The 24268-nt window shown below is 41.7% G+C and overlaps 1 protein-coding gene across 2 annotated transcripts in view; it reads right to left on the bottom strand.

Annotated features, from left to right (window-relative positions):
- The window catches only part of PDE4D (phosphodiesterase 4D), an 825997-nt gene that overhangs the window by 585926 nt on the left and 215803 nt on the right, over positions 1 to 24268 (bottom strand). The gene's annotated exons all lie outside the window — the stretch shown is intronic.

Raw genomic sequence — 24268 nt, 5'->3', positions numbered from 1 at the left:
TAACGGAAAGCTGAACGCAGGTGTGAACCCAGCCTAACATTTTGGGCATTTTGCGTAAAATAAAACTTGCACTCCCATGCAGGCGGAACTTGTACGGAGCGGCACTCAAACATGTACTCTGGTGTTTCCGTCATTCCCATACACTTTGAATGAAATGGAAGCATGCACGCTTGACCGCCGCTCAATTCAATGTCCCCCTCACTGCGCGGGGTGCAGTGGAGGAGGATCTGGGGTTTTGGGACCCTCGTTCCTATGAACACGAAAAAAAAAAAAAGAATTAAACTGTCAAATTATTGTTAACCTACCTGCTGGCCTGACTTTCTTCCTGCTCTGTTCCCTAGTTCTGGTCCCAGTTGTCCGGGATCCAAGATGTCTACTACTGTCTCAGACTTGCATGTGGAGAGCGTTGCCTGCCAGTCTGAGACATGTCCCCACCTCCTTCACTGCTTTCAGAAGGACAAGCACCGATGATGTCAGCGCTGTGCCCATCTCTTCTGACACTTCTCCTGCTGGGTCCTTGACAGGGGTTCCGGCTGCAGCAACATCCTCACTGACAGCGCGTCAGTGGAGGACGGAGGAAGACAGCGCCAGGGTTGTCATGAATAAGCTTCTGTATGTAAGTATATCATTGTATGCTTGTAACGGTCTTATATGTTTTATTGTCTGTGTTTATTTTTTACAGGTTTCAGTATCTTGGACTACGTAAGATCGACGTAGGATCTAATTTTTACCAATAAAATGGTCTAAGCGGGCTGTAGGGAGCAGTTTATTTCAATAAAGTATTTTTTATACATTTTTCCACTTATAACAGAACTAGTAATCGAGGTGTCTTACTGACAGCAGTTTTTAATTTTTTATTTTTTTTACTGAATGGTTGCTTTTTAACCAGTAAGAAGCAGCTCCAATGTGCGTCTGGCTGGGGTGTATTTAAGTTGCTCAGCAGTCTCATGCTGCAATCTAGCACATCTTGATGTCACGCTCAACGTCATAAGCGTTAACCCTAAAGTTTAAAACTCTGTAGAACTAATGACGAAGCTCTTTACAATGTTTATATATATTAATTTTTTCTTTCATTTAATAATTTTTATTATTGCTAAAGGTCCAAAGCGATGAAGAGCAATCCCAGCAACGCCACCAGCTGTGTCTGGATAGGGCAGTGGGAGCGGCTCAGCTTCAGTGTGTGGTAAGTACTTGTGAGCTTGATGCCCCCCTGCTGAAGAGAAGAGAAGACTGAAAAGGTAAGTGTAAAATGAATAAATGGGTTACATATAGAACTAGAATAATATTTACACACAGGGGTGTAACTACATTGTGCTGCCACATCCGGCCGGGCAGCATTAGGAAATTATATAAGACGCAGCATACACTGTCCTAATGCTTCGTTAAATACGTGGATCCAGTTTTAAGTGGGGCTCGCCCATTCCAGGTTGACCCCCCCCACTGTGACCGCAATTTTTATGCCACTGTTTTAACAACCTATTTCTCCTTTGCTCTTATGCATCTATTTTTGATCATAGATGGGGTCTTAACCCCTTCCCAACATTTGACGTATCCATATGCCAAAGTCAGGTAGGGGAAGTATGGAACGGGAGTATGGAACGGGAGTATGGAACGGGAGTATGGAATGGGAGTGAACCCGCTCCATACGATGCCGGTGTCGGCTGTTTGTTACAGCCGACACTTCAGAGTAACGAGCGGCATCGCGCTCGATCGTGATCCCGCTCGTTTAACTCGTTAAATGCCGGCAGGGCTTAATAGATGACTGTCAGAATCACGATATACTGCAATACATTAGTATTGCAGTATATTGTGCAAGCGATCTAACAATCGCTGGTTGAATTCCCCTAGGGGGACTATTAAAAAAAGTAAAAATCAGTTAAATAAAGTTGTTTTTTTTATGTAAAAAAAAAAATTTAAATTAAAAGTTAAAAAAAAAAACCTTTTCCCATTTTCCCCCTAGAGCATAGTAAAAAAAATAAATAAAAATAATTGGTATCACCGCATCTGTAAAAGTCTGAACTATTACAATATATCATTATTTAACCCGCACGGTAAACGCCGTAAAAATAAATAAATTGTAAACGCCAGAATCTCTATTTTTTGGTCACCTAATCTCCCACAAAAAATGAAATAAAAAGTGATCAAAACATCGCACGTACACCAAAATGGTATTATTAAAAACTACAGCTTATCCCGCAAAAAATAAGCCCTCATACCACTTAATCGACAGAAAAATAAAAAAGTTATGGCTCTCGGAATTTGGCGATACAAAATACATTTTCTTTTTTACACTTAGGTTTTTACTTGTAAAAGTAGTAAAATATAGAAAAAAAAGATATATATTTGGTATCGCCGCAATCGTATTGACCCACAAAATAAAGTTAACATGTTGTTTTAATTGAAAAACGAAAATGAAAATCTGAAAAAAGGGCTGCGGCGGGAAGGGGTTAAGATTGTACCAAAACAAATCCTGTATCTTCTATTTATTTTATGTGAACCTGTCGGCCTGTTAATGTTGATATAGTGACAGCTGCACTGATTAAACTATGTGTTACTCTAAAGTGCTGTGTCATATAAGAGAAGTCATAGCTTTAGCACTGGCTTGTGTCCATTGTTAGGGCAGCATAAGTGTGCTAAAAGGTTCCTTTTAAAGCGGCTTTCCAGTCCCTAAAAATTGATGGCCTATCCTCAAGCTTATGGGTCGCTCCGAGCGCTGCTTCCCCTTCATTTCTACTTGCTCACTGTCAATCGTCGACCCTGATGTAGCGGCGATTCACAGTATTGCAGCCCTCTCACAATTAAGTGAATGTGAGAAGGCTGCAATACTCTGAATTGCACTACATCTGTGTCGATGATTCTCAGAGAGCAAGTAGAAATGAAGGGGAAGCAGCGCTCGTACAAGCGCTGCACTCCCTTCAAAACAGCTAATCGGTGGGGGTCCCGGTAGTTGCACCCCGACCCATCAGCTATTGATGGCCTATCCTGAGGATAGGCCATCAATTTTTAGGGGCTGGGAAACCCCTTTAAGTATTATATTCATTAAATCTGCTGAAAAAGGAATAAAGTCTATATATTTTTACGTTAGAGTAGAGTAGGGCCTTGCCAAAAGAGTCTACCTTGTCGTGGTGGCAGGCTTCAAAATCTTTCGGCCAAATAAAAAGTTATTAGTTATGTATCACACAAAGAGCGTGATATAGTGCTGGACGGAGGGGCGCAGTAGGGGTGCCCAGACAACTTAGCTTAACGGGGCCCTGAAATTCCTGATGGCGGCCCTGTTCATATATATGACATGTTAATGAAGTAAGCTCAGTTTATCAATGCAGCAAATCTGAGTTCATCATTTAAATGGGTTGTCTAGTTAATGAAAAAAAATCTTTAATACCCTATTAGGGCATCGTCATTTGGGACCTCAATCTATTAGCAAAAGCAGAGAGCAGCTACATAGAGTGTCTGTCACTCTGGAGGACCAAACATATCCATTCATTACATAGACAATTGATTTCTAGGGGCACTATGTAATGTTACATTTCTCCTGTGGTGGCGCTGCAGGTGAATTAAAGACATTTTTGCAAGGTTACCCCCACAGGTTACAGTTTATGACTAAGGCTGGATTCACACGAGCACATTATGTCCGTAATGGACGGACGTATTTCGGCCGCAAGTCCCGGACCGAACACACTGCAGGGAGCCGGGCTCCTAGCATTATAGTTATGTACGATGCTAGGAGTCCCTGCCTCTCCGTGGAACTACTGTCCCGTACTGGAAACATGATTACAGTACGGGACAGTTATCCTGCAGTGAGGCAGGGACTCCTAGCGTTGTACATAACTATGATGCTAGGAGCCCGGCTCCCTGCAGTGTGTTCGGTCCGGGACTTGCGGCCGAAATACGTTCCGTCCATTACGGACGTAATGTGCTCGTGTGAATCCAGCCTTAGGGTCAAACAGCAGGAAACCTTGTCATAATCTTAATTTTAAGGGACCCTTTTAATAAAAAGTGTTGTTTAAAGTAAACAGACCGTGTAACACAACTCAGCGTGGTGTCACAATGTGTTACCAATGCACGCTATTAAGCCCTGCACTAGGCATAATAAAATGTATGCATTTTTTTTCTGGAGTATTCCTTTAAAATACAACTCAAAAAAGCTAGATTTTTATGGACTAGAGAGCCATTGTGTTAAATAACTGTAAGAAAAAAAAGTGTCTCCTATTTTTTCCCCCAGAAACAGTGCCACTCTTGTCCATATACTGTCTCTTCTAATGCAGTGGAACACCATTCAAGTAGTTGGGGCTGAGCTTCAATACCAGACACAGCCCATGGAGAAAATGGCGCTGTTTCTGAAAAAAAAGCAGACCATTCAGATATTTTTAAATGTCGAACTTCTGATTAAATATGTTTTAACACTATACACAATTTATGAACCTATAAAAAGGCTATTGCACATGGATTTCCCATAACACAGTCATATGAAGGGTTCCTAATAATGTAGCATCATTATATAAACACTGATGTGAAGGTCATTTTATAAAATAGGCCGTTTGTAATGTTTTACTGAAGAGTTGGAAACCTTTCTGTAAATATGAACGTAGCGAAATAATCTTACAACCGATATCATTCATCCTACATCAGCGATGATGAGACTTTAATTTTCTGACACCAGACCTCTGCTGTGTACACGGTAATATTTTCTGTTCCCATGATGGACGGTGTATGAATGTCTCCTTGGTACAATGTCTTCATTATTTCTGAAGGCAATAGCTCCTATTCATTTGTGCCGTTTATGTATTTCATTTCATCTCTCTCTGTAATGGTATTTTCCTGCATTGTAAGTGTGATGAGTCATTCTACCTAAAACCCGGTTATGATAACTGACAAAGAAAAAAGAAATAGTACTTTAATATCAAAATGTCCGTCATCGAACACAATGAACCTTTGCAAATAGATTCACTGTATTTCTTATTGGGAAACAGCTCGCTCAGCTGGAAAAGCAATCTATACATTGTGATGGCAGGAACACTAGCACCGTGTAACAATTGCAAGAATAAAACAGCTATAAAAACTACATCAATAAAACTAGCTATAGCTGTCAGTGTTTAAAGGTTATGTAGACTTTTGGAACCAATTATTTTTTATTGCTCCAAGGCTTTGAAAATAAAAAAAATGAAGCAACTTTGCAAATAGTCTTAATTAAAACTATTCTACTGTTTTATATTTACAGCTCCAATGCAGACTGATAGGTCTCCATGGTAACAGACTACAACCCCTGTGTGTGAGTCTGATTTTGCAGTCATGTGTCACTCCACTCCCTCTGCCCCTATTCTACGGTATGAAGGTCAGTTAGAAGAGGGCAGGCAAGATCAGACTACACATGGCTTGTTTATAGTCTGTTACCATGGAGACACACAGGCATGCTAGGAGTCCCTGCCTCTCCGTGGAACTATTGTCCCGTACTGAAAATATGATTACAGTACGGGACAGTTATCCCGCAGCGAGGCAGGGACTCCTAGCATTGTACATAACTATGATGCTAGGAGCCCGGCTCCCTGCAGCGTATTCGGTCCGGGACTTCCGGCCGAAATACGTCCGTCCATTACGGACCGAACATGCTCGTGTGAATCCAGCCTTATTGTTACAGACAGGCTAAAGCAGCTCTGTAATGTGAAGCCCCTACCAAACATCTGCACATTTCTCAGCATCCTGGCTCTTGTGAGGAGTACAGCACAGTATGAGGGCGGATTCAGACGAACGTGATTTTCATCCGTGCAGCCCGCGTGGTATTCACGGACCTAAACAAGTCTATGGGGCAGTGCAGACAGTCCATGAGTTTTGAGCAGCGTGAGTCCGCTGCGTAAAACTCATGACATGTTCTATATTTAGGCGTTTTTCGCGCATCACGCATCCATTGAAGTCAATGGGTGCATGAAAATCACGGATGCCCCACGGAAGCACTTCCGTGGGACAAGCGTTATTCGCACAACAGCAGTAAAAGAATGAATGTAAACAGAAAAGCACCACATGCTTTTCTGTTTACAAACATCCAAACGGAGTGTCATAATGATGGCGGCTGCGGGAAAAGCACGCAGCCGCGCATTCATATGAACAGGACACACGGAGCTGACAAGCTGCTGCCACGCGAGCAAAACGCTCACGTTCGTCTGAATCCGCCCTGAGAGTGAGTATTGGGATATTGAGGATATGGGAGATAGGGAACATGAAGGTAAAGAGTAGAGTATGTATAAAGGCTACTGCGTATGTGTGTGTGTGGGAGGTATCTGGAGGTTAAGATAATCTTGCAAAATTGTAATTATTATTCAAACATTTAATTTAACCCCTTTAGGACTGAGCCTGTTTTTGCCTTATGGCACAGCCGATTTTTTCAAATCTGACGTGTCACTTTATGTGGCAATAACTTCGGAATGCTTTTACCTATCCAAGCGATTCGGAGATTGTTTTCTCGTGACATATTGTACTTTATGATAATGGAAAAATTTAGTCGATAAATTCAATATTTATTCGTGAAAACACCAAAATTTTGAGAAAATTTGCAAAAATGTGCATTTTTCTAAATTTAAATGTATCTGCTTATAAAACAGATAGTAATACCACACAAAATAGTCACTAATTACCATCCCCCATATGTGTACTTTATATTTGCATCGTTTTTTCAACATCCTTTTATTTTTCTAGGACGTTACAAGGCTTAGAACTTTAGCAGCAATTTCTCACATTTTCAAGAAAAATTCAAAAGCCTATTTTTACAGGTACCAGTTTAGTTCTGAAGTGCTTTTGAGGGCCATATATATTAGAATCCCCCAATAAATCACCCCATTTAAAAAACTGCACCCCTTAAAGTATTCAAAACCGCATTCAGAAAGTTTCTTAACCCTTTAGGCGTTTCACAGGAAATAAAGCAAAGTAGAGGGGAAATTTACAAATTTCTCTAATTTTTGCCGAAATTCATTTGTAATAAAAAAAATTGTGTAACACAGAAGGTTTTACCAGAGAAAGGCAACTCAGTAATTATTGCCCAGATTCTGCAGTTTTTATGAATATCCCTCATGTGGCCCTAGTGCCCTAATGGACTGAAACACCGGCCTGAGAAGCAAAGGACCACCTAGTGGATTTTGGGGCCTCTATTTTTAGATTATATTTTAGCCACCATGTCAGGTTTGAAAAGGTCTTGTGGTGCCAAAACAGTGGAAACTCCCCAAAAGTGACCCCATTTTGGAAACTAGACCCCTCAAGGAATTTATCTAGGGGTATAGTTAGCACTTTGACCCCACAGGTATTTTGCTATATTTATTGGAGTTAGTCTGTGAAAATGAAAATCTACTTTTTTTCTGAAAAAACATAGACATTTTTAGTATTTACAAGGAATAAAGAAGAAAATGCACCCCAACATTTGTAAAGCATCTTCTCCCGATTACGGAAATATCCCATATGTGGTAATAAACTGCTCTTTGGAAACCACGGCAGCGCTCAGAAGGGAGGGAGCACCATTTGGATTTTGGAGCTCAGATTTTGCTGGATTGATTTTCAGTGCCATGTCGCGATTGCAACGCCCTGGAGTGGAAACACTCCAAAAGTGACCCCATTTGGGAAACTATACCCCTTCTAGGGGTATAGTGAACATTTATACCACACAGGTTTTTTGCAGAATTTAGTAGAATTAGGCCGTGAAAATGAATATAAACATTTTTGTCCAACAAAATGTTGGATTTTTTCATTTTCACAAGGGATAAAGGAGAAAAAGTCGCCCTAAATTTGTAACGCAATCTCTCCCGATTACGACAATACCCCACATGTGGTAATAATTAATTTTTTTAATAGAAATTAATTAACCTTTGCAAGACTAATCCTTTTTTGCTTTTCCATTTTAGTTTTTCACTCCCCGCTTTCCAAATGCCATAACATTTTTATTTTTCCATGAATTGAGTGGTGTGAGGCCTTATTTTTGGCAGGACGAGCTGTAGTTTTTATTGGTACCATTTTTTTGGTACATGCAACTTTTTGATCACTTTTTATTACATTTTATTTAGAGCTTTGGTGACCAAAAACAGTGATTTTGGCGGTTTAAATTCTTTATTTGTCAGGGACAGCTGACCTCCTGGTTCCCGATGCAAACTGTCACCGACACTGTCACAGACACTGTCATCGACAGTGTGCATCGCGAACGGCAGTGACGTCCTGTCACTCTGACAGGAAGTCTATCAGGAGGCTGGTCCTGATAGGCTTCCGTACATGGCAGACACGGATGCCATTACTTGGCTTCAGATCGCCATGCTAGCCATCTGCAAACCTCACGATTTCATTGTGAGGTCTGCCGATGTGCTAGAAACCCCTGAATGCTGTGATTGCAATCGATCACCGCAATTAAGGGGTTAATTGCCGAAATCAGCGGAAATAAGCCGCTGATCGGCATACAGTGGAGTGTCAGCTGTCAGGGACAGCTGGCCTCCCGGTTCCCGGTGCCCACTGTCACCGACAGTGTGCACCGGGAACCACACAGTAACTGTACGCCCCTGTGCCATAAGACACTGGCCACAAGGACGTACAGTTGCGTCGTGGTGCGCCTAGGGGTTAAAGGAGTTGCCTCCACTGAAACATTGATGGCATATTGCTAAGATATGCCATCAATGTCCGATCGGTGGGGTTCGGACTGCTCTGATCCCTGGGGATCGCTAGAATGTGGTAGCCGCACTAGGAAAGCACCATGCCACTTAATCTCTTGTTGGTTCTGAACAGCTATTTCTGGAAACTGTATTGTCAGTCCATTATAGTCAATTGCCAACCATGCTGGCTTAACTCTACATGTAAAATGATTGTCTATTACAAAGGTTTAGTCTTATTAATAGAAGGAAACAAAGGCAGGAGTGAGAAAATATGTGGGATTTGTATGAGCCATGTACAAAGTGCTCTTCCAGAATCCTACTTATCTAGGTCATCGTACTAATAAATAAAATATGATTTGCATTAATAATTCAGCAGTCAACATGTTACTTCCGAATCCGTTCCTTAACAAGGTCAAAATCAACAACTGAAATAAAACCATTTTTACATTGTACTTGTCAAATGCAATAAGAGAAGAAAACGAAGCTAAAGCATAAGCTAGATGTTAAATACAGTATCACATCACGTCACGCAATTCATCACGGTAGAGGGAAAACATCTCTTTTCAGGTGTAGAGGCTTGCATGTTTAATGAAACAATGAGCAGTTTTGCTGGGAAAAACTCTGAACCTCTGCTGCATTCATACATTTTTGCACACTATTTTTGGGAATATGATATTGTATACGGCTTGGCCAGTGTACCAGTATGCCAGAATATTTCTGCTGTCAGAAAAGCTTATAAATAAAAAGAACAATATATATAGTATTACGCAGGGGCGTAGCTAAAGGCTCATGGGCCCCGATGCAAAAATTCTTACTGGGCCCCCCCCCGCAAACTTCTCATGGCCGACGGTCCGCAGCTTTCAGCTGCATCGCTGGGTCTCCTAAGTGACCCAACAATGCAGCACTAGCAGCCGGGGCGTCACTAAGGCTGGGTTCACACACCCTAATTACGGACGTAATTCGGGCGTTTTAGCATTGAATTACGTCAGAAAATGCGGCTCAAAAGCGTTGGCAAACATCTGCCCATTCATTTGAATGGGTCTTACGATGTTCTGTGCCGACGGTCATTTTTTTTTACGCGCCGAGTTAAAAGACACCCGCGTCAAAGAAGTGCCTGTCACTTCTTCAGACGTAAATGGAGCCGTTTTCCATGGACTCCATAGAAAAACAGCTTCAATTACGTCCGTAATGGACGCAGCGAAAGACGCCTGCACATGCCATTACGGTGCTGTTTTCTCCTGAAAACAGCACCGTAATTTCAGCCGTAACGGACGCTGCCGTGTGAACATACCCTCAGGGCTTAAAATGTCAGGGGAAATAGCCCCAATACATATGTGTCCACCCAAAAAAAAGTGTGTATAGGAGACAGCATAACATATCTATAGCACTACGACCCTATCAACTATGGATAGGATTAGATACAGTGGCTCAGCAGACAGTATCACACATGATAGGATTAGATACAGTGTCCCAGCAGACAGTATTACACATGATAGGATTAGATACAGTGGTTCAGCAGACAGTACCACACGATAGGATTAGATACAGTGGCTCAGAAGGCAGTATCACACATGATAGGATTAGATACAGTGGCTCAGCAGACAGTATCACACATGATCGGATTAGATATAGGGCCCAGCAGACAGTATCACACAAGATACGATTAGATACAGGGCCCAGCAGACAGTATCACACATGATTAGATTAGATACACAGCTCAGCAGACGGTATCACACATGATTGGATTAGATACAGGGCCCAGCTCGCTGACATTGCGGCTCCAGCGCTGGACCCAGGATAGGTAAGAATAATAATTTTGCTTCTTTATGTGTTACTGATTATTTTTGTGTGTTTGTGTTTTTTTTACAGGTTCGGTTGTTGGACTTCGGATACGAGGACTTCAATGACTGCGTTTTTTTTATTCTCAATAAAATGGTTAATGAGGGTTGTGTTTTTTTATTTCAATAAAATATTTTTTCTATGTGCTTGTATCTTTTTAAACTTTATTATCACCGCCTTAGTAATGGCCGCTGGCTGATTGACAACCTAACCTCCATTACTAAGGCGGGGCTTAATGTTAGCCGGTGCAGAGGCTACACTAACCCCCATTATTACCCCGGTACCCACCGCCACCAGGGGTACTGGGAAGAGCCGGGTACGAACCAGTACCCGACCATCTGTAGTGACGGGCAGGTAGTGGCCGCAGGCTGGTAGTATTAGGCTGGGGAAGGCCAAAAACAGTGGCCTTCCCACCCTTGTAATGCTGCCTGCTGCTGCTGTGTTGTATCTGGCTGGTTATGAAAATTTGGGGGGACCCCAGATCGTTTTTTCCAATTTTATTTTTTATTTTTTTTAAATGACGTGGGGTCCCCCCTATTTTTCATAACCAGCCAGATACAATAAAGCAGCAGCAACCTAGCATCACCAGGGTGGGAAGGGCCACTGTTTTTGGCCTTTCCCCTCCTGATAATACCAGCCTGCGGCCACCCCAGTGGCCGACCATCACTACAGATGGTCAGGTACTGGATCGTACCCGGCTCTTCCCAGCACCCCTGGTGGCGGTGGGTGCCGGGGTAATAAAGGGGGTTAGTGTTCGCCTCTGCACCGGCTAACACTAAGCCCCGCCTTAGCAATGGATGCTGTCAATCAGCCGGCGTCCATTACTAAGGCGGTAGTAATATAGTTTAAAAAAAAACACAAAGACATAGAAAAAATATTTTATTGAAATAAAAAAAAAAAACACACAACCCTCATTAACCATTTTATTGATAATAAAAAAAAAGCTGTCATCGAAGTAGTCCTGGAATCCGACGTAGTCCAACGACCGAACCTGTATGAAAACACACAAAAAATGATTAGTAACACGTGTGTTAGGCTTAGATACAGGGCCCATGTGTGATACTGTCTGTGGGACCCTGTATCTAAGCCTACCACAACGTAGGCTTAGATACAGGGTCCAGCAGACAGTAATCTTATACAGTATAAGATTACTGTGTGCTGGGGCCCTGTATCTAAACCTACAGTGTGGTAGGCTTACATACAGGGCCCATCAGACAGGATCACACATGGGCCATGTATCTAAGCCTACCATGTGATTGGCTTAGATACAGGGCCCAGCAGACAGGATCACACAATCTGTGATCCTGTCTAATGGGCCCCCTAAGCCTGCTACATCGTAGGCTTAGGGGTTGTACAGTCCCTAAACATTGATGGCCTTTCCTCAGGATAGGCCATCAATAGCTGATGTGTCTCCCGGGACCCGCAAATCAGCTGTTTTGAAGGGGCCGCAGCACTCGTACGAGAGCTGCTTCCCCTTCATTTCACTACTCGCTCACACTGTGAATCGCCGACACAGATTCACAGTGTGACCGGAATGAAGTGACAGGAATGAAGGGGAGCAGCTCTCGTACGAGTGCTGCGGCCCCTTCAAAACAGCTGATTGGCGGGTCCCGGGAGTCGGACCCCGCCAGTCAGGGCTAACCTTACCTTCCTCTTCGGCCGCGGCGGGAGTTCTGTCGTCTCGATGCTGTGCGCGGCGCATAGCGCTGTGACGTCATGCGCTGCGCACAGTGCTTGACGTCAGGACCTCCGCTGCGATCCGGAACCAGGAAGGTAAGTAAAGTATGTTACTATAGTAACAGGGGCCCGCGGCCCGAGTTACTATAGTAACTTTTTATTGATGTGGTTCGGGGGGCCGTGGGCCCCCCTGGCTTCGGGGCCCGGTCGCAATTGCGACCGCTGCGACCCCTATAGCTACGCCAGTGGTATTACGGTAGGCATTAAATACAAAGAAATGACGTTATGAAGGCCCATTGAGTCCATAAAGTTCTGTAAGCACTCCGCATGTTCCCTGCAGAACCAAAATACAGCATGCAATGGAACATGCCACGTGACTGCATCGTTGGCTCTGTGCATTTGTGCATGGCGCAGTATTTACATTGAATACTTTATATGTTGGTATTTTTGGGAGCACTGCTGACAATATATTAAATGGGTTCGCCGCTTTGGACAATCCCTACTTGCTAGAAGGGACCCTTCACAATATGATGGCGACAAAGTGTCCTCTTGTTGGGAACCCCAGCAATCAGCTGTAATCTGTGGGGAAACCTGGCACTGTAAGTGTTTCATTTATCTGCAGCGCCACCACAGGGGAAATTAAACAGTGCTCATTCAAATCAATGGGTTGTCTGTTTAATGCAGGACAGGATAAGTCCTCCAGAGTAGGAGACACTCTTTGTAACTGTGCTCCTTTCTGGCTAAGTGGAGAGCGGGATAAGAATTCTGAATAGGGGTTTTCTAAAGTAGGCATCCCCTTAGATGGAATCTAGCTAATATATATAGCCAGGTTTAGTTTTCTTTTTCCTTTAGCATGGATAGTTAGAAAGCCCCAAGTAGCGAGAAAGTTATATCTTGAGAAATAATAAATAATGTGCAAATAGAGTTGTGCTGCCCTACAACAAAAATGCCTTGTACTGTAGTATAAAAGGAACATATTCCAAAACAATGAGCTGCATCTATGTAAACAGTTATCAAAAAGTAATACCTAGCAAATTGAAAGAAAATACATTTCATAGGGAGAACAACAGGTGCAAGGGTTGAAGTGAACTGTTTGAAGTGAAATATTTCTATAGCCGGGGTTAATTTAATTGAAGCACGAATCCCATTAAATTCATAGCTGTGTAAAAATTTAATAAAACATGATTACTTGCTCATATAGCAAACACCGGGGAATTGATTGCCGTCCATTCAAACATTTAGCCTCTTTCCAAGGTGAAACTTGACACGTTGTTCCCATGAAAACACTTCCAAATATAATGCAGCTTAGTTACAATAGAAAAGGCTACACTCATTGGCAGCCATATCAGTGCCAATTACAGTGCCACAAAAACGACAGTGCCAAAAAACAGTACCAACTGCAGTGCCCCCATAATAACCAGTGCCCCCAAAATAGTGCCAGCCAGTGTCCACAAAAGAGTGCAAATCACAACGCTCACGAAAAGACCAGAGTGTCCCCAAAATAGTGTCAGCCACCATGCTCGCATAACAGTCACAACCATAATGCTCCTATAAGTGCCAACCTGAGTCCCAATAACAATGTTCCCATAACAGAGCCCATAGTGAGATTTTCTGGTGTGCAGATTACTTTGCAATTGAGGGTAGATATTCGATACAGCCATCAGAATCAATTCCTCTAGGGGGGGGGGCAAGGTGCCCCAATCCGACCCTGCAATAACTCATTCTCTTAGTATGATTACACCTCTCAAGTGTATATCTTATTTTATCGTATAGCAGAACCAGTCATGGCGCATGAAGTCATAGAGAACCTGATCTAACCTGCTCTAAATCCAATCACCTTATTTTTTCCTACACTTAGAACCGTTTTTCACATCGCACTTCTGTGCTTAGACATCAATGTTGACCGAACTGCCCAAAATCAAAGAAGCATTTTCAATTTCCCTTTACTTTGCTGTAACGTATATGAAAAATACCTGCATAAAATAAAGTTTTAAAATACTCTATGTATATTTTTGTAATTTCATTTTGCGTAGGTTGCAGAAAAAAAAAAAATCTAGTCAATTGTGAAGCTATCGTAGGAACGTTTCAGCTAAAGCTTATCGTACTGTTCATCCCACACTGTCCTTCACGGATGCCTAGAGATCATCGTCAACACAGTCCGGCTTCCCCATTCCCAACAAGTATGTCTGCACCTACAGAACACCCACATTCCCATCTGTAATCCCCTCACTCATCATGTCTTACCCTGACTGCTGCATTTCTTTTTTATCAGGCTGCGGCAGGCTAATCTATCTTACCTGAATGGACCACATGATTGTGCTATTTCTGATCCCCAAAATCCTGCTATCTCTACGTAAAACCATACAACGGTCTAATTGTCTACTTATTATGTTAATATGATCGTATCCCATTCAACACTAAGGTGGAGCAGGGGATTTATTTTGGGCAGGGCAGTAAAATATATTGAGTTTTTTTGTAACATGTGGGCCCTATGGCATCTACTTGCTGTTAATCTATCTGAATTTGATCTGTAACTGTATACAGTTTTCTGTAAAACAGCAGCAGTCACAAATGCACTGCATAAATGTGTATATGAAAATACATAATGCCAATTCACTAACATTACACATCTGGTCATGTAATAAAACCCTGCAAACCCACTGTGAAAAAGCAACATGTGAAGACGACCTTACTAATTTAATAACGTATATAATTCAGTGCCATATTTGTTATTTCTCTTCTGTTAACCTTAAACTGAACACATTCATGTTCTGCCATAAACTTTAAAAGTAGTGGCACATTGGCACTTTGTTGCAGAACAAAATGTAATCATTCTGTTTAGGTAGCTAAGTGGGACTGGTATTAGGGGTGGAAAACTGGGTAATTGCCCTGAGCCTATGTTTCCTAGGGGGGCCCCCCAAGAACAGAAACACCATTAGCAAACTAAAACCAACTAAACCACTGTGAAGGATGATTTATTTGCTTATATTCTCTGTATGAAATTACATTGTGAATTATCAAGCAGGAGGCCGAATTACTAAGATATGTAATATGTGAAAGTGATGATAATGTTTAAATGATTTAGTTTCGTGCAGCAGCCATCTTGTCTGGAGTTCCCATCTTGGTTCTTTTGTAGTGAATAGAAAAGTCATTGTTCCTTTAATACAAGTAATGTTGATTTCGTATGTTTTATCTTTGACCTTGGGTCCCATGTGAAGTTGGATAGGGAGTGAGATGGGGGGATGGCAAGTATGCGTGAAGAAAGGTCTCCCCCCATCTCCACGAGGACATTCTGTCCAAAAGAGAGATAAGAAACCTGTAAACATAATGTGTGAAGAATTATAATGATGTATCTGGGATGTATTTTATTGTATGCTTTTTACTGAATAACAAATATTGTTACATTGTCTCTGATTGGTTTACCTCAAGCCTACACCCCTTCTGAATTTCAGTTTAACAGTTTGAGTTTGGTAATAAATCCTTCAGAGGAGCATTTTGAACATATCAGAGTGTCTATGTGTTTTCTTCTCCTCTCTCGATATATATCGGTGAAATATCCTAATTAGGATACTGACTAATGGAGTCTGGCCTTGAGAGTCTGTTTGTACTCGTATAAATTTCAGTCTAATATATTTTGAGCAATGGATTTCCACGACAGTAATGGTGCCGATAAAACCCAGGAGATTGCACGTCTGATAAGCTGTCACTGGAGAGGTCTGGCTTTGCATCTGTGAATTACAAAAAACCGCGGTAGGTAAGGAGCTTATTCTTACACCATTCACACATGTATTGTGTAAGCCTTGGAATCTAGCTGTCAGACGTCACTTCTTTATGGACGAGGCTCCTTAGTCAGAACGGGTTGAAAGATGGATCCAAAAATGTATGTTGAAGCTTTTTGTGTGATGAAGGATTGCAGGTGTGTACGTGATCTTAAACTGTTGATATGAAAGACATGAGAGAATTTTTGCCAGCAAATACATAGTTAACCAGGAAAATTGTGAGAAGTGTAAAACCTCCGCCTTTGGAATGCAGTGAAGTAGCGCGTGGTGGAGAGAAGTCGTAACTCACATGTGAAGTATTTGAAATGCAAAGATTGTAGTCTGGACTGTAAGGAAAAAAACAAAACTTCTGCTTGCTGCTTTGTTGTAGCGTAATTTGTTATTTAGTTGTGTAAAATTGTTGAGGATTAATAGTTGTTCTGTTACCCGTTTGTCTGGGATTATAGTTGGGAGGTACTGACTGTTTGTAGGTGAGAGGACAGTTGGATAGTTGTGAGTAATATCCTGTAGTACCACAGGGGCTTCAATGGTTAAGTCCTGATAATGTAGAATCCAGTGCAAGGAGAAGCAATTGTGTCTATATTGAATTTGCACTCAATACCATTACCCAGTGCAACATGGAAAACTTTGAATACTGTATTAGAAAATCATTTATATTTTCCTGGCTCATTGCCAGCCAGTGATATTGTGTGTAAGGGTCCATAAACCAGTTGTATGCATTGCCAGACTGGCATAAGGTGGGAATTAGTACAGACTGATTTCTAGCACATGATAATCAGGCATATACACTTTGATGTAAAATAACATCCAAGTAATTAAGTCTGTAGTAGTATAACATCAGACCGATGGATTGAATATCGTTGTAATATAACATCCTGTATTCAATGAATGACCCTGACACTTACCCCAGGTGCCACCTGTGTCGTAGTAGTAATTACAGTGAAGAACATTGGTATTGGATCAGACCCATAGCCCGTAAAGAAATTATCACCAACATAGATAACAGCCCCCTAAACTACAACCCACAGAGTGAATGGCTGAGCGGGGAGGATAATATATATATGTTACCAAATATAATTTTTCATGTGAAACCATTGCAAAGTGCTAGAGGAAAGAGTTTGGGATATATGCTACATCACGGGCTGTATGAACCAAAAGACACACCCCGGCAGCAAGTGTTCTGCATAAGTGAAGTGTTACCAACTCCTGCTTGAATCAATGGAGGTTCATGAATGTCGATTGTGTTGAAGAATTTGCTCTTGTAATTGTTGATTGGCAGCATTTTGTCTGTTCTTGATGTTCAATACAGTGAGGGATCAGAGGATCCTACTGCTAGAATGTCTGGAGGAATGACTTTTGATATCGTATTGGTAAGACAGTCTAGGAGATAGACTGGTCTGAGATATCTGTCGGCAAACGTGGCATGGCCTGTTTGCCTGGAGGTGGGGGATTTACCGGAAATCACCCTACTGCTCTCCGACCATGGGGTCAGGAGGAAGTTGGACAAAGATGCTTTGGGGCACTGGTCCCGGCCAACATTAGAATGAGCAAAAGGAGCTGGGGCTTTAATTGTAAAGTATGTGAAGGCAAAATAACACACTGAAAAAAATTGTTGAAGAGGCTGGCAGCGGTAAGAAGGATGTTTGCATGTGATAAAGACAATGGTCTGTGGAAAGTTGAGAAAGGGAGTGGAGTGGCCAGGACAAGGCATAAGTTAAAAGGACAAAGCAGGTGATTACAGGTGGTTACAAGTAAGATGATGTGAGAAAGAACAATTTAAATACAGGTGTAAATTTTCATTGGAAGAGTGAAGAAAACGGAGCAGCCGGGTACATTGCAGTGACTAACGTGGGTCAGAACGGGGGGAGTGTAATGTGAACAGGTGTGATGAGACATCTGTGTGATGTGTGATACATATGTAATGTGATGTGACATCTGTGTGATGTGTGTAATGTAACATGTGTGATGTGATGAGACATCTGTGTGATGTGTGTAATGTAACATGTGTGATGTGATGAGAGATCTGTGTGATGTGTGTAATGTAACATGTGTGATGTGATGAGACATCTGTGTGATGTGTGCAATGTAACATGTGTGATGTGATGAGACATCTGTGTGATGTGTGTAATGTAACATGTCTGAAGTTTGAAACTAATGGCCACAATAAAAGCAGAACTATATTGTATGTTTCCTATTTTTAACAGCAGTAATGTCTAAAAATGTTAGTGTTTTCTGTATGGGGTTAAAATCAGTTCCACTTTTTTCATTTTTTATGTAATGTGTCTTATCTTCGCGCACGCGCAGTCGTCTGTAACTACACCAAGCGAGAAAAATATTACAGCCGGCTGGATCTGTTTGTAAAAAGATAAAAGCTATACTGCAGATTAATGTGTTATAATGTGATAAGATTTAATGTTGGAATGTTTTGATGTTAATTCAAATGTATTAAACTACAGATATTGTGAGACACAGGGTTTTGAAAATTTATGTGCCCCCTCTGTTCCTTATTTTTATGTACAGCTTATTGGTTTGCAGTAATTAATATTACCAGATATATTATTTTCTGTGTTATTGAATAACTAATTACATTTGTCTTGTTTTTGTTTTCACACATGAGGCACGTGCTATGGTGCTGCCTAAATGTTATTTTTGAAAATGTGAGATGTTTTACACGTAAATGGTTGCAGGTTATTTTAAAGATAAAATGTATTTTTGTCAGGAGAAAGTAATCTTTTTTGTTCCAGGCTGTTGTGTATTACAGGGGGTTAAATTAGTGCCACTCCCGATAGAGTGCCTAATTTTATTATGTTGATATGTAGTTTTGAACCCTGCTACATTACTTTTGCAGAGTCCAAATAGGAGGGAATGGTGAAGGGACTGATCAGGTAGTTTTGTTTTGTGTTTTATTTTGTTTTGAATTAATGAATTTGGTTCTAGGAGATCTACAAAATGTGTATGAGCTTCAAGGAGTAACCCAGATTAAATGTGTATGACAGTAACCTACATTTTGAGGTTTTTCTGTGTAGATGGTTCCAGATCCTTCCAGAACGGTGAATATGGCACTGGGTAAGCTGTGCTGTAGTCTCCACCCAATATGAGGTATTGTGTAAGAGACCATCCCCCTCCAGCAAATTTACACAGGAGGCATAGGTGGCGTCACTCACAGATGAGTCTTTACAGATTTAGATGGGGAGAAGGCAAAACAAAAAAATTGTTTGAATATTGTTTATTTTATGCCAGATTTCAGTAACATATTTTGTTTGTTTTTGTATTAATCAGGTATTTACAGGACCTGGTGGGTGGGATTTACAAGTGTTCTGGATCATCAGATGAATGTGGAACAATAAAACTCCACCCTTTTGAAATGTTCTATCTATATGTGACATGGGTTTCCAATGTAAATTTGTAATGTAGACATACTTCATCATATACAGTATGTGTAGAACAGGATACGAGGCACAAGGTAAATTACCCAGAAACCACTCTCACCTTCTTGTTTATCTCAAGGAGCGGAGCTGGAGGTGCTTGCTGAGGCTTGTAACCTGGCAGAAGGTAAGACGGCCGACATTTACACTGACTCTAGGTACGCTTTTGGCATCGCCCACAATTATGGGCCCATTGGTAGTAGGAACTTTATTGGATCATTGGGTAAGCCAATTGAGAGAGCAAGAGAAAACAGAACTGACAACAAGGGTATATGCAGCCAGGTGTCAGTAAATTGGCTTGTCCCTGGATACAATAATGCCACCACTAGGTTTGTAGCAGCCGGCATGATGTGCGCACGGCATGACATAGGTAAAACAGCAAAGGTACCTGTGAAAAGTGCAGCCCGGCCAGATTAACAGTCCCAGCGACTGCAGAACATACAACTACCCGAGGTAGAAGTGTATGACAATGTGCTCGTGTGTGTAGACCTGTTCTCGGGGGGGCCTGAAGCCCGGCCTGTATTTTCCCCACTGCAGACGTTGTGTGTAAGTGACAGGGGAACAATGTTATCCCAGGTATTGACCTGATGTTTGTACAATAAGATATCAGCAGTTCTCCAGATGTTATCCCAAAGTTAGTTTGTTTAATAATTGTATTTAAGAAGTGTTGTGGGAATATTAAATACTGAAGTTAAGTTTTATGTAAAGTTCTGGATCAGCCTTAGCATTGGACTATTAGAGTCATGTGACAGATAAAAAGGTACAGAAGCGGAATATTCCCATTTGAAAACATTTTTAGTTATTTGTTTTTTGTCGTTGTTATTGTGAAAGGAAAATTCTGTGCAGTGTTTGCGTGTGTGTGTATATATATATATATATATATATATATATATATATATATATATATATATATATATAAAGAAGAAAAATAAGTTTGCATGTATCACTTCTAGTTATTGCTCAATGTGAACGTTTGATGTAAAGATGTTATTTGTTAATGTTTTTCTTCAAATTAATTATTTGATTAAGATCAATTAATGTTTATACAATGAAAAAGCTTGTTCTCCACAGGAAGAGTCCAACTGGGAGCGGAAGGCATGAGAACCAGATTCTAACAGAATGTGGACGGATAATGGAACGTGAACCGGTAACACCCAAGGCACTCTTGATGGCACTTCCATTGATGGTGTATGACCTCACATATGCCCCAAGACTGCAAGGATCGATTTGGTAAGATCTAATTGGTATGTCCCAGGCTTTACAGCTGTTGCTGCTAAATTCTGTTAGAGCTGTTTGATTTGCCTACAGAACAGTCCTGGCAGACCGGTGCCAACCTTATCATACCCGCCTCCCACAAAGAGAACAGACCTTGAGAGGCTTTCCCATGCAATACAAATTAGAGTAAGAAAAATTGGTTTGCGACATTTGTCAGATAAACATGTGGAATCTGTGTATATTTTGGTGAGCTGGAGATGTTCCAGGCAATCAGCTCAGATCAAGGTACAAATCCTGCTGGAAAGCGTGACACCAAGTGCAAATGAAATGTACCCAATAATTACACATCTTCTAGGTGCCCTGTCCATTGGAACAGAGAAGTTTTTCTTATATAAAAGGTGTTTGTTTGTTTGTTTGTTTGATTTAGTTTAAGGGCCTGACATTGTTATTGTATGTACTTAGAACAACTTTTATAGTACGTAGATGTTATCACCAGATTAGTAACAATTGACAAGGATTGGGGGTCCCCAGCAAGTGCCAGTAAACATGAACTAAAAGATTTTTAATACGATGAACTCCATCACTGAGGTGCGGCAGGCGCAGCCGGAGCCAGTACAACGTGTTTGTCATGAACTGACGGCAGTGTCACAATTCCAAGCAGCCGCCCAGACAAGTAACTTACCGGAGGAAGAAGACAGATGAGCGGAGGGTTTGTGGTGTCACAATAACACTCCACTAATCCGCCTACGTGGGATCTCACACCAGGCTCACAGCATGAGGTGTTGTGGACAGCCCGGTGACGTAAACTAAAAGAGACGGGGTCTGAAAGATGAGAAGGACCAAACCAAGTCCTGATGACATCAGCAAAGTTCAAAGTAAGGACCAAAGACCTGAGAGAATCCGTCAGCAGTATCAAGTGTTTTAATCATAAGACAGGAGAAGAAGAGGATGATGATGTACATGACTTGTCAATACACTGGTGGGACCCCATACCCTAACCGGACATTGGTGATGGCATCATACTAGTTGTGGCCCTATTGATATATTGTTTGAGTTTCATAATCATAATATATAATTTCTGTAATTTAATATGAGAAATGGGAGGTTTGTGAAGGATGATTTATTTGCTTATATTCTCTGTATGAAATTACATTGTGAATTATCAAGCAGGAGGCCGAATTACTAAGATATGTAATATGTGAAAGTGATGATAATGTTTAAATGATTTAGTTTCGTGCAGAAGCCATCTTGTCTGGAGTTCCCATCTTGGTTCTTTTGTAGTGAATAGAAAAGTCATTGTTCCTTTAATACAAGTAATGTTGATTTCGTATGTTTTATCTTTGACCTTGGGTCCCATGCGAAGATGGACAGGGAGGGAGATGGGAGGGTGGCAAGTATGCGTGAGGGAAGGTCTCCCCCATCTCCACGAGAATATTGTGTCCAAAAGAGATAAGGCCACCTGCAAACCTAATGTGTGAAGAATTATAATGATGTATCTGGGATGTATTTTATTGTATGCTTTTTACTGAATAACAAATATTGTCACATTGTCTCTGATTGGTTAACCTCAAGCCTACACCCCTTCTGAATTTCAGTTTAACAGTTTGAGTTTGGTAATAAATCCTTCAGAGGAGCATTTTGAACATATCAGAGTGTCTGTGTGTTTTCTTCTCCTCTCTCGATATATATCGGTGAAATATCCTAATTAGGATACTGACTAATGGAGTCTGGCCTTGAGAGTCTGTTTGTACTCGTATAAATTTCAGTCTAATATATTTTGAGCAATGGATTTCCACGACACCACCCTTTATTCTTAAGGCTGGATTCACACGAGCATGTTCGGTCCGTACACACTGCAGGGAGTCGGGCTCCTAGCATCATAGTTATGTACGGCGCTAGGAGTCCCTGCCTCTCTGTAGAACTACTGTCCCATAATGAAAACATGATTACAGTACGGGACAGTTGTCCCACAGTGAGGCAGGGATTCTTAGCGTCGTACATAACTATGATGATAGGAGCCCGGCTCCCTGCAGTGTTCGGTCCGGGACTTGCGGCCGAAATACCTTCCGTCCTTTACGGACCAAACATGCTTGTGTGAATCCAGCCTTAGAGGTGTATGATAGTATTAGTAGTTGGGAAAATAATTGCAGTATGATGTGGGCACTATATGGCAGTATTGGTGTTTGTTCACACGGTCTATTTTCAGCCGTTTTTCGTGCCATAAACCCCCCCAAAAAACTTCTAAAAATACGTAGGCTGAACGCCTCCAAACATCTGCCCATTGATTTCAATGGGAAAAATGGCGTTTCATTCCCAAGAGGCATTTTTTACGAGGACATTTTTTAAAAACGGCACGTAAAAAAAAAACCCCATAAAAAATAAGTGCGTGTCACTTCTTGAGCCGTTTTTCAAGCTGTTTTTCATTGGGTCAATAGAAAAACAGCTCCAAAAACAACCATAAAAAAACGCATCAAAAAACTCTTGATTAATAAAAAATCGGCTGAAAATCAGAGGCTGTGTTCCCTTGAAAACTGCTCTGTATTTTACAGCCGTTTTTTGTTAAGCTTGTGAACATAGCCTTACTATTAACTCAATGAAAAACGGTTCCAAAAACGGCTCAGGAACATGAACTTCTTTTTTTTTGCGCCCTGTGGGAACAGAACACCATTTTTCCCATTGAAATCAATGGTCAGATGTTTGGAGGAGTTGAGCCCCCTGTATTTTCAGCCATTTTTCGGGGCGTTTACGGCCCGAAAAACGGATGTAAATAGGCCATGTGAACATACACATAGTGTAATGATGGGGTAAGGAGACAGACAGGGGAGCCGTAATATACCCGCCACTCAGTCCCTGCCTACTTGCATGACCCGTCCTAGGTGACGGCGTACAACTGGGCGACGGTCCCTACGCTCAATATGTGCACGAGAGACAAACAGACAAGGGTACACAGAAGCTAAGCGAAATGGGGCAGTTGCCCACGGCAACACCGTGAGCAACAAGAGTAGTGAACGAGCCGAGTCAAACCAGGGGTGTACGAGGTACCAAACGCAGAGCAGGAGCGTAGTCAGTAAAGCCAGGGTCAATATGAAGCTGAGGTCAATAGTAATAGCTGGAACAGCAGAGCCAGGAAACAAGAGAGAATCACAGGCAAAGACAAGAAGCAAATGAAGGTATACATAGGCCGAGGGCAGGAGCTAGAACCGTCTGGCCAGGCTGTGATAGGTTCTCCCACTCCTCAGCCTACCAGCCTGAGTGGTAGCAGATTGAGTCACTCTATCAGACCTAGGAGCAGATGCAGACTGATTAACCATGGGCATCGACACAGAAGCTGTGTCTGGCAGATCCTTTACACATAGATTGCTCAGCTGTTTCTGTCAGCCCCATAGACATTGAATGGATTGGCAGCGCACATGCACAACTGCCGCTCCATTTAAAATACTCCTCACTGCAGTAGTGCAGTGAGGAATAACGGCGGTCGGACCCCCATTCTTGTAAACCTGTGGATAGGTGATAAGTGGGGAAGCTGAATGACAACCAGTATTTCCGCCTCCCATAGAAATTGTCCCCCTGCTTTACTAGACTCTTAAATGGCATTTTTGCCTATTTACGCCATTATGCATCCTTTCAGTATGGCTGCATAATTGAGCAGATTTACCATTCAGGGGTTTTGCAAAGCTTGGAAACAACTCTGTGGGAGGAATTTAACATATTGTGGGGAATA

This window comes from Rhinoderma darwinii, chromosome 1 (assembly GCF_050947455.1).
Source record: "Rhinoderma darwinii isolate aRhiDar2 chromosome 1, aRhiDar2.hap1, whole genome shotgun sequence".
Taxonomy (NCBI): Eukaryota; Metazoa; Chordata; class Amphibia; order Anura; family Rhinodermatidae; genus Rhinoderma; species Rhinoderma darwinii.
Note: the sequence above shows the minus strand (reverse complement) of the source record. Positions and strands in the feature narration are given on the sequence as shown.